The sequence below is a fragment of the Engraulis encrasicolus genome, chromosome 2 (assembly GCF_034702125.1).
Source record: "Engraulis encrasicolus isolate BLACKSEA-1 chromosome 2, IST_EnEncr_1.0, whole genome shotgun sequence".
In the NCBI taxonomy this organism is placed as follows: domain Eukaryota; kingdom Metazoa; phylum Chordata; class Actinopteri; order Clupeiformes; family Engraulidae; genus Engraulis; species Engraulis encrasicolus.
In genome coordinates, this window is record NC_085858.1 from 28,706,631 (window position 1) to 28,716,890 (window position 10,260).

A 10,260-nucleotide genomic window follows, 5' to 3' on the forward strand; every position below is an offset into this window, starting at 1 on the left:
CAAATGGGTTTTACACCCCTTAACAATACGGCTTTGCTTGCTTCAGTAATGTACTCTTTGCCTCTGCCCTAGCAATGAATGTAATAAATCTGACATACCTTATAACCGTGGGTCTTGGGTCACCTAATAATGGAGAGAGAGAGAGAGAGAAAAGACATCACCATTGATCAATTCACAATGGCACAGTGTGTGTGTGTGTCCCAGCTTATGACGGTGAGCACGATTAACTTGGGGTCGTCCGATCAACTAGGGATGGTCACCTACAACTTAGCACACTCACGAATCGACTATTTAGCTGATGGTGCGACGCACTCGGCAATCTACTTGGTGGGCTTTAGTGTCAAATAGTTGTCTTGACCGTAATTTAGATATTCTCAAGGTAGTAGCTTCACAAAACACATTCTGCAGACCTTTCAAGAATACATGAAGGACTTTGGACACTTCGGTTTATGTGTGGATACCCTCAACATATTACGAGGTAAGTGTGACGTTGTTTTGAGCTGTGCAAGACTTTAAAATGTTGTGTTTTTGAAATGTGTGTAACCGCCGAAAAACGATGCCCGCATCTTTCATATTGCATAGCTGATATGGCTAACGAGGCTAACGTGATATTATCAAACTTTCTCAAAACGCATCCTTTTGCCTTGATATTGCTCTAGAGTGACTGTATTTCATCCCAAACATGCAAAAATGAGGCAAACTTGTTCCAACTCCGGATAATTCCTTTAATGCAATCCTGGTGTATTTCTCTCATGGTAGGATATACAAATCGTATGGGACTGTAAACGGTTTACTGTATTCATAGGTAAATTGGCATGTCTAACGGTGACCAGAACACAACCAATAAGGGCCAAAACATACCAAGGCGGAACGGAACGGTCGCAGGACGGACGCGGTCTTTCTGCTTAGTTTTGGCCGGCGTGCTTTTCTCTGCCTTGCACACTGACAGCATCGGCGTGCGCGGCCAGTCCTATTCAAAACCCTATCCACAGCCAAAGCTAGCATGCTACTTTGCCATTCATTTGAATGAGACACCGCCGGTCGCCGGCGTGAAAAATACGCTCGAGTTCTATTTTCCAAATGCAGCGCGGCGCGGAGCCGGCTCCCGCGCCGCTGACGCCCGACTACCGCCGGTTGGTGTGTAAGGACAGATAGGTTTCAATGTATTTTCACCGACGCCGGTAAAAAACGTGGCCGTTCCGCGACGCTTTACCGCCTTGGTGTGTAAGACCCCTAATGCTAGTAGCAACTGCATGCTGTTGAGGCTGCATTGTTTTCATATGGCTGGCAATTTTGTCTGAATAACATTTCATCGCTGGCCAATCATTTTCAGCGAAATACACATACTTGATTAAGTTTTATTCATCAATACATGTCACATTGGTTGTGCAGGCAAGCAGACGTCCATTTTGTCTGCAATATTTATCACCAAGTCAGAAACGGACAAACCCATGCCCATGATGTGTTCACGAAAAGAAAATATAGCCATTTCAAGACATCTAACTTACCATATCTTTGTTGTGATTTATCTGATGCAAACGATGAATTGCTGGCACCAAATTAGTTGGCGGTCTTCCTCCATTGGTGCTAGGGGCTGGTAGCATGCCGCTGTTTGGACCCTGCAGAGTACTCGTGCACTATGTCGGATTGCCAACCAAAATCCACTGATGCCTTGTGTGTTTTGTAACCGTCAGTGGTCCGATGTCGGACACAGGTGGCATACCACAGGCGGCTTGCCGTTCAAACGCCACCAATGATCCACATACACATGCTAGCTGGGCTGGAACTACTGTCAACATGCTAACTGCTCTGTTGTGGCGTCTATCGCGCGTCGCAGACAACTACGTCACGGCCCGCTTCGATGTGACTGGTTGAAGTAGTACGTCACTGTTACCTAATTTCTCCAATCACGTTCGAGCTTTTTTTGAATACACCCACGGGCTAAAACAGCAAGGTTACCAGCATAATTCCAGATGGATGACAATCCATCTGCGTGAGAGCCAGGTTATGCCAAGCATGCTTCGCCAATACATTTTTGATTAAAACGCTCTTAAATTGTGAATTTTGAGCATGCTGTAGCGACCAAGGACACTGCAAATAAACTACCAACCAGCCCTTTCCTCCGGGCAGTGTTGCCAAAAGAAAATCAGCCAAAGTCGCTATGGGCTTGCTGAAAAGTCACTAGATGACGTCATGACGTTGCGTATGACGTCACAATGTCACGCACGGCGCGCTGATCTACAGAAAACGTGCCCACGTGCCTTCGTCCACAGTACAAATGGGCGGTGCTAGCTACTTTTTGGAGATCAGAGCTAATCTGCAGCCCTGCTTAACCGTGGGAAACGCTTCTGACGGCGGCGCAGAGTCAGAATTATGTGGAAAAACGATTAATTTATCACTGAAAATGCACGTTTTAAAAATTCGCCAGATGCACCAAAAAGTCGCTAAAGGCGCTAGATGAGTTTTTTGTCGCCATGTGCCCGAGATTCGTGGTTGGTGCGGCCAGCCTACTAGTGCTCATTTATATTTGTCATATACATATCCCAAGGAGCCGTTGTGGTAGCTTTTGTGATACGCACCGGATTCTCATGCCCCCTGTATCTGCTTGTAGGGTAGACCGAGTAAAGTTAAGTACAGGGTACAGTTTAGGTAAATCAAATATACCTGTGTAACAACAAGACTCTGATCTAATTCCAAAGTGTAGACATAACATAAATGACAGTCCCAAAACATTTGGTGACCATATCGAAGATTGTGTAATCTCGATTTATGTTGACATTCGGTTCCTGGCATATCTTTGTCCCATATCGCTTGCCGTGGCCTCATACAAGCAGATGTACATGTGCATGAGAATTCCTGTGCGTACCATAAAAGTTGCCACACCGTAGTGCATCATGTGTCACATCTGTCTCTACCCGCCACTGAAAATCCATTGTGTGGTGTCGTGGGGAGGGAGACCAGTGTTGCCAATTTAGCGACTTTGTCGCTAGATTTAGCGACTTTTGGTCACCTCTGGCGACAAAAAAAATCATCTAGCGACTTAGCGACTTTTCAGGCTCAATCTGGCCGAATCTAGCGACTATTTCGCTTGTCTTGTGAGAGGCAAATCAGTGTCCCTCCCCACGACACCACACAATGCATTTCCAGTGGCGGGTAGAGACAGACGTGACACATGATGCACCAGTGTGGCAGCTTTTGTGATACGCACAGGAATTCTCATGCACGTACATCTGCTTGTATGAGACTACGGCAAGCGATATGGGACAAAGATATGGCAGGAACCGAATGTCAACATAAACCGAGATTACACAATCTTCGATATGGTCACCAAATGTTTTGGGACTGTCATTTATGTTATGTTAATGTCCACACTTTGGAATTAGATCAGAGTCTTGTTGTTACACAGGTATATTTGATTTATCTAAACTGTACCCTGTACTTAACTTTACTCGGGTCTACCCTACAAGCATATGACAAATTTAAATGAGCACTAGCAGGCTGGCCGCACCGACCGCAGTGAATCTCGGGCACATGGCGACAAAAAACTCATCTAGCGCCTTTAGCGACTTTTTGGTGCATGTGGCGACTTTTTAAAACGTGCATTTTCAGTGACAAATTAATCGTTTTTCCACATAATTCTGACTCTGCGCCGCCGTCAGAAGCGTTTCCCACGGTTAAGCGGGGCTGCAGATAAGCTCTGATCTCCAAAAAGTAGCTAGCACCGCCCATTAGTACTGTGGACGAAGGCATGTGGGCACGTTTTCTGTAGATCAGCGCGCCGTGCGTGAAATTGTGACGTCATACGTAACGTCATGACGTCATCTAGCGACTTCTAGCGACTTTTCAGCAAGCCCATAGCGACTTTGGCTGATTTTCTTTTGGCAACACTGAGGGAGACTGATTTGCCTCTCACAAGTGAAGCGAAATAGTCGCTAGATTCGGCCAGATTGAGCCTGAAAAGTCGCTAGATGATTTTTTTTTGTCGCCAGAGGTGGCCAAAAGTCTCTAAATTGGCAACACTGCCTCCTAGATGCTGTCATGCCCATTGGCGTGTATAAGTGTCGACCGCGCGCCTGGAAATATCCACGGTTATGGCGCATTATTTTATAATGTTGTGTCGCCAAATGAGAAGAAAAATACCACACTTCACTCTCACTTAAATTACTTTTGGCAACATGGCAATGCGATTCTCCACTCAGGAAGTGCTCATGATAGCACAAGCTTTATTCTGTTACAGCAGGGGTCGGGAACCTATGGCTCGCGAGCCACATGTGGCTCTTTTGGGAACTGCATGTGGCTCTCGGACAAACCTGTCATTTGTTTACTCAATAAGCCATGAATAATTTTGTTACGGCACTAAATTAAAAATGGACCTACTGAAATCGAAAAGTTAAGATAATATTCAAAATATAAAGTATGATCGCGCATTTAATCCATCCCAGGTCCGATCAGCTGAGCCAAGCACAGGCCTTCGACGAAGGCTACTGTACAGATAAAAACGCGTTTTTTTATTGGACAACGCCGTGCCAGCGCTGGGTCGTGTCGTGTGAGATAACATTCCATCCGTAATGCTTTACCTAAAGTTCAGCTGGCTAACGGTTGTATCCAAAACAAAGAAACTGTTCACGACCGTGCCATTATGATGGCAAATCAAGTGGAGGAAATTGAGGGATATAAATGCAGCGCTGTACTTCTCCCTCGATTACAGGAAGAACTTTTGCTGAATCAACTGACGTAAGTCTTTCCCAGTTTAGTGTGATTGCGAGATAACTGGTGCCACAATGCGAAGGCAAACGTAGGGTTGCCATTCGTCCCCTGAAATACGGAATCGCCCTGTAGCCTATTTGGCGGTTAAATCATGCGTTCTGTATTGGGGACGCATGTCGGTAAGGGACGCGCTTTGTAGGGCATTTTCGCGAATTACTAAAAATAGACATGTCAGCCACATATCAACTGTAAAATGTTAACAATGTCAGCGCGACCAAGATGAGCATCCTGTCTTGAAGTTCTCTCTCCCTCCCTCCTCCCTCCTCATGCACCTTCCCTGTGTCTGTCTGATGGCTAGAATAGAAGCACCTCCGTCATTCTCATTGCTCATTGGCACCTCCGATGCATAAAAGATAGAAACTTAAGGTAATGCATGCGCGTGGCTTCTTAAATGCACATCAGCACATCTACAAGTAGTTTTAGTTCTTCTTTCGTTAGCTCTCCCTTCTTGTCCCCAATGCAAGCGTTACTTTTATTCCCTTCTGTGCATGACAATTAGCATTAGAAATAATGGCGAAAATGGTATGGCTCTCACAAAAAACATTTTTTTAAAAATGGCTCTCTCCACCAAAAAGGTTCCCGACCCCTGTGTTACAGGTAGATGTATTAACCACAACAACCATGTAGCCAAGCTTTCATTAACGGGGACAAACTGAAACCAACGGAAACCACGTTTGCTATGCCTATCCTCGACAAACCAAAACGCACTGCTTTAACTGTGCGATTTACGCACGAGCCACGACCAGAATTTCAAACCGTTTTGATTTTCTTGCGACCCTGCGATTGCACGATCGTGAGGCGAAATCGCTTGTCGTTATCCCATGTACACTGCACGATGCTAGACTCACGATTGACCTGCGATTGAGCAAGAAATCGTCCCGACTCTAAAAAGTCGTGCGAGTGCCAAATCGGGGCAAAAGTCGCACAGTGTAAGCCCAGCTTTAGCTCTGGCATGCCTATTGCCTTGGCATGCATGCCTATTGCCTTGGCATGCTATTGCTGTAGACTGAACTGGGGCGCGCTACTGAGGGTGAAGGTGATTCCGTAACGTTATCCCTCCGTATTCCGTATGATAGCTTGACATATCCGATTGAGAAGAACAATGTTCTGGAAATCATGCTGATGCCCACGAAACGTTTTGTTCACAAGACAGATTCCTGGACCTTCCGCTAACACTAGCCCAGTGAGTTGGGTACCACACAGACGTTGTACAAGGGGAGGGGCACGTTGGATCATGTAGCCTAGTTTCAACACATAGCGTAAGAGTGATTCCACGAATCGACTGCGCTTTTAAGTCCATGGATTTTATTTGCCAATTCCACGAACTATTAACTGCATCCAATGATGTTTTGGACATTAGCACACATTTATCTTTCATATAACACAGAAAGTGTAGACATGGCATTATTTCCCTCAGCAAGAATGAATATTTAATACTGATTTTGGGCGTTTTCATGCCGTCCTGTTTTCCAAATGTCAGGTTCAGTCTTCATATTAGCATGTAAAGAAACTTGTTTTGCCCAAGACGATTGCAAATGTTGATTCACAGTAATCATCACAGTATGACAACTGTCAGAAAGACCACTGTCCTTTCCATTATACATGAAATTTGCCATTTTGTGTGTGTCCACGAAACCTGTGTAAACCGTGTCACGGTCTGAAACCCCCTCCATAAATCAGTAATGGTTTGGTCTTTGGCCATACGAATAACATCACGTGATGTCATAACCTCTTAAGCAGGATATGGGAAGACTTTTTGGTAAGTTTTGCACAAGGACCCTGCTGCAGACGTATGGTGCACGCTCCACGAAAAGTGGAGCTAGGAGCAAAGGATAGCTGGTGGCTCCAAGTTAACTGTTTTCTGTCTTTTTTAATGGGTGCTACTGTTCAATAAATAAAATTAATCTGCAAAATAGGTTTAAGGTGATAGGTTTAGACAAGAGGGGCACCTTAGATCTACACAGCACAGCAAGAACGAACTGTGTTCAGCCCGCGAACGAGACCAGCCTGGGCGCATAGCAACAGTCTCCATGACCACGAATAAACAATTTAACGTGGCAGAGACGAAGGCATACTTTTTTGTTAAAAGCAGCTTGCAATTGAGCTTTTTTTGAATGTGTGCTGCTGTTAAATAAATAATATTGTTAGGCAAAATGAGTTAAGTTGATATGTTTGGACAAGAGAAGCACACAGGCAAAATAATAATGCCCCCCTCCTCTCGTTCACTGAACTAGTTCGCTCGACATTCACCCCTTGCTGTCTTGTGTTGTGGCGTGACATAATGAAAATGAATGACTTAACGAACTGTGAACGAACGAATTCCTCAGCAGAACTGAACGAAGAGAACGAACTGGTGGGAAAGAATCGCCATGCCCTTCACTAGCTGACAAACTAAAGTGCATTACCGCAACGAATAAGTTCCACCGGATATTCGTTGCTCCCTGCTCCACTTCCTGTGGAGCTACCCCCATACGTCTGCAGCTGGGTGCCTCTCAAGTTTTGAGCTCCATCCTTCCATAATTTAATCCATTCTTTTTCATGTTCTCATAGCGGGAAAATTGCCTGTCAACTGTGTTATCAACATATTCATAAGAATCTGAATTAGAAATCACGTGCAGAAAAACACAGATAAAGCATACAGTACAAATACATGAATTGATTAAGGTGTTGTGGTGGAACTTCTGAGGTCCTCAGTTAGCACAACACCATAAAAATGGCTGAAATGTCAAGCCGTGTTACCGTCAATGGTGTTACAATTAGCTATGACAGTTGAGGAGGAGTATGTTTTTGCCAATTTTTTGTGAGTAAGTAACCTACCATGTTTACGCACACATTACCGGTACTTTGACTAGCAAAGCCCATGTCTTTCTAGTGGTTTACAAAAATATATTGTTTGCATGTTTTGCTTTGGGTACGTCTCTGTTGTATGACGATGGTAATACTGTAGCAAGCACAAGCACAACCTGTTCGCCGCTCCAGCATTGCGAAATAGGTTGTCTTTGGGTTTTCAAATATTTCCATGCTTGTGGGTGTAATGTTGTTAACTCGCTGATGTCGTTTTTGAGAATACAGTAGTTTTGCATTTGATAAATACCACCTGGACCATGACGGTCGGCTACACAGCAGATCTTTATTGTGATGGCTACACTGAATGATCACATGGAGATGCCGGTACATTATTTGTTTTTACCCTGGTTATATAGAAATGTTCTCCTTTGTCCATTTCAAGGTTGTGGTGTTTTCCCCAGCTGTTCCTCTCTCCTATATCACAACATTTCAAGGCTGCCAAGTAAATGAAGGATTAATCACCGCACACTGGTATCTTTGCTGGTAGTTTATTTGGTGAACAAAGCGTTTCGCTATTGCTTCATCAGGTTCACTCTCATATCAAGGCTGCCTTTGAGTTGTTCAAATGTTTTCATGCTTGTGGGTGTAATTTCGTCCAGTTGCAGATACTACTATCCTTTTTGGAATGTTCTGCCTTTGAGAAACAATGGTTCTATCTGACTAAAGCATATGAACAGATCCTGTAGTTGTAATTGATACACTAAATTATCATATTCCTATGTGTGTGCGCGCACACGCGCTATAGTTTTCAATTCAATACACTGGGACACTTTTCAGTCTTTGAGGTTGCTGGAATCAACACAGACTACCTCCATGCACATTATCAGAACACTTTGCATGTTTTTTGTATACTTGTCCCCTTTGTGTATTGCTGCTAATCTTTCTCTTTCTAGGTTCTGTTGGTTGCATACAGATTGTGCCAGATGATTTATCTGTCTATGGTCTAAGCATGGGCTCTGTGCTAATATATGCAACTTGTGCTCTTTTTTCCCTCAGGTCAACCGCAGACAGGGTCCTTCCACAACCACATACTTATGCCAGTAAAAGCTACAGCTTTTCTCCTCCGATCCAAGAAGCCTGGACTGCAGTCACCATCTCAACAGACCAACCAAGAGAAAGGCGGACGGCTCAATTCAGTATGTAGTTCGGCAGATGTTCTCAAAGGTCTTCACAGCCCCCCATGGTGCTGAATGCATTTACATTTATTTATTTTTGTAAGGTAAAAACAATGCTGATTACAGAACATAACTTGGGGCATGAGTGAAATTTGAGGTATCAGCCATCAGCTGATGGTGAGAGGTGGTCCTAAGATCAGAGAGAAGCAGGTTGAAATCCCATCCTTACCTCTCCCTACCTACACCTCCATCCACAGCTGAAGTGCACTTGAGCAAGGCACACAACTCCACTTTGCTCCTGGGACTGTAGCCAACACCCTGTAAAATCCTGCTGTGTAATTGAATGTAATGAAGCCCTAATACAGTCTAACACATTGCTTGTTTCAGATATGGAAAATTGCACAATAAAAGTTCCAGGACATGAAGGCTGCATACTGTGAACAGGGCACCGTCCTGCGCAGAAGACTTTCTGCCCCAAGAGGGATGGCTGACAGCAGACACTCACAACCAGGTGAGCCCAGATGAAGGAGTTATTTTTGGTGTCCCTGCCCCAACAACCCAGGTTACTTACATTTAAAATGTCACTGGAGCTATTGTCAGATATGTGATTTGTAATTCTGTTGATCTTTTTACAGCACAGACGCCTCCAACCTCAGACTAGACCCTTCACAGTTGCTGCACTTACCCACCTTCCCCGAGTTTTTGTGTGGTTATGACAACTGTAAATAGAGTATATAGTAATGTATCTAATGTCATGTGTAATACATTGTTTAAATTGTCCATACATTTCAATGACAGTAAATATTGGGGGACACAATTTGACTGTGTGGCTTTTTTTATTAATTCTCTGACTGAAAATGCATGGTTACATAATTTATATATTCCACAAGACCACAATCAGAAGATTATTTGACAGGTCGCATTTATTTTCTATGTATAAAAAAAACAAAGGTAACAAGACAAACATGGTTCCAAACCAAAAAGGCGAGATGTATAAATGTACAGATTAATGCTCCTACAGATAATGAAAAATAATAAAACTCTGCACACTGCCGGTTTGTGTGTTTTATACCGTACTCTGTATAAACCTTTTATATTGCTCTAGTGGAGCAGGGTAACCCTGGCTAATCCTGGGTATTGTACTGTGTATAACGACGTCGACCCTGTTCAAGTGCCCATACCGTCTGTAGGCTGCATGCCTGAAGAGTCCGTTTCTCTCACCTGGTCCTACATCAGCCCAAAGTCTTCCATCAAAACTGAGAACACCACAGCATTTCCTTTCAATGTTCATGGGCATCTCCTTACAGATTGCGCAGAGGCGCCAGGTTGGTTGTGCTACTGGGATGTGGCTGAGGACCAGATGTTGTGTGCCAGGTCGAACATCAAACTGGGGTCACGGGTCAGGGCACGCTGCAGTAACCGATGGGATTGCTTCAAATTCAATGATTGAATCAAGGCCTGCAAAGCAATAAATGTGTTTTATGTAGTGCCTTTTCAATTTGATGATGGGGACTAAATAACTCTATTGACA

The 10,260-nt window shown here is 44.1% G+C and overlaps 1 long non-coding RNA gene across 1 annotated transcript; it reads left to right on the forward strand.

Moving 5' to 3' along the window:
* Window positions 1–8,339: 8,339 nt before the first annotated feature.
* LOC134436429 (uncharacterized) lies at window positions 8,340–9,858 on the forward strand. Its single transcript, XR_010032204.1, has 3 exons — window positions 8,340–8,750; window positions 9,117–9,240; window positions 9,365–9,858. It is a non-coding gene; the product is annotated as an uncharacterized LOC134436429 (long non-coding RNA).
* Window positions 9,859–10,260: the final 402 nt, after the last annotated feature.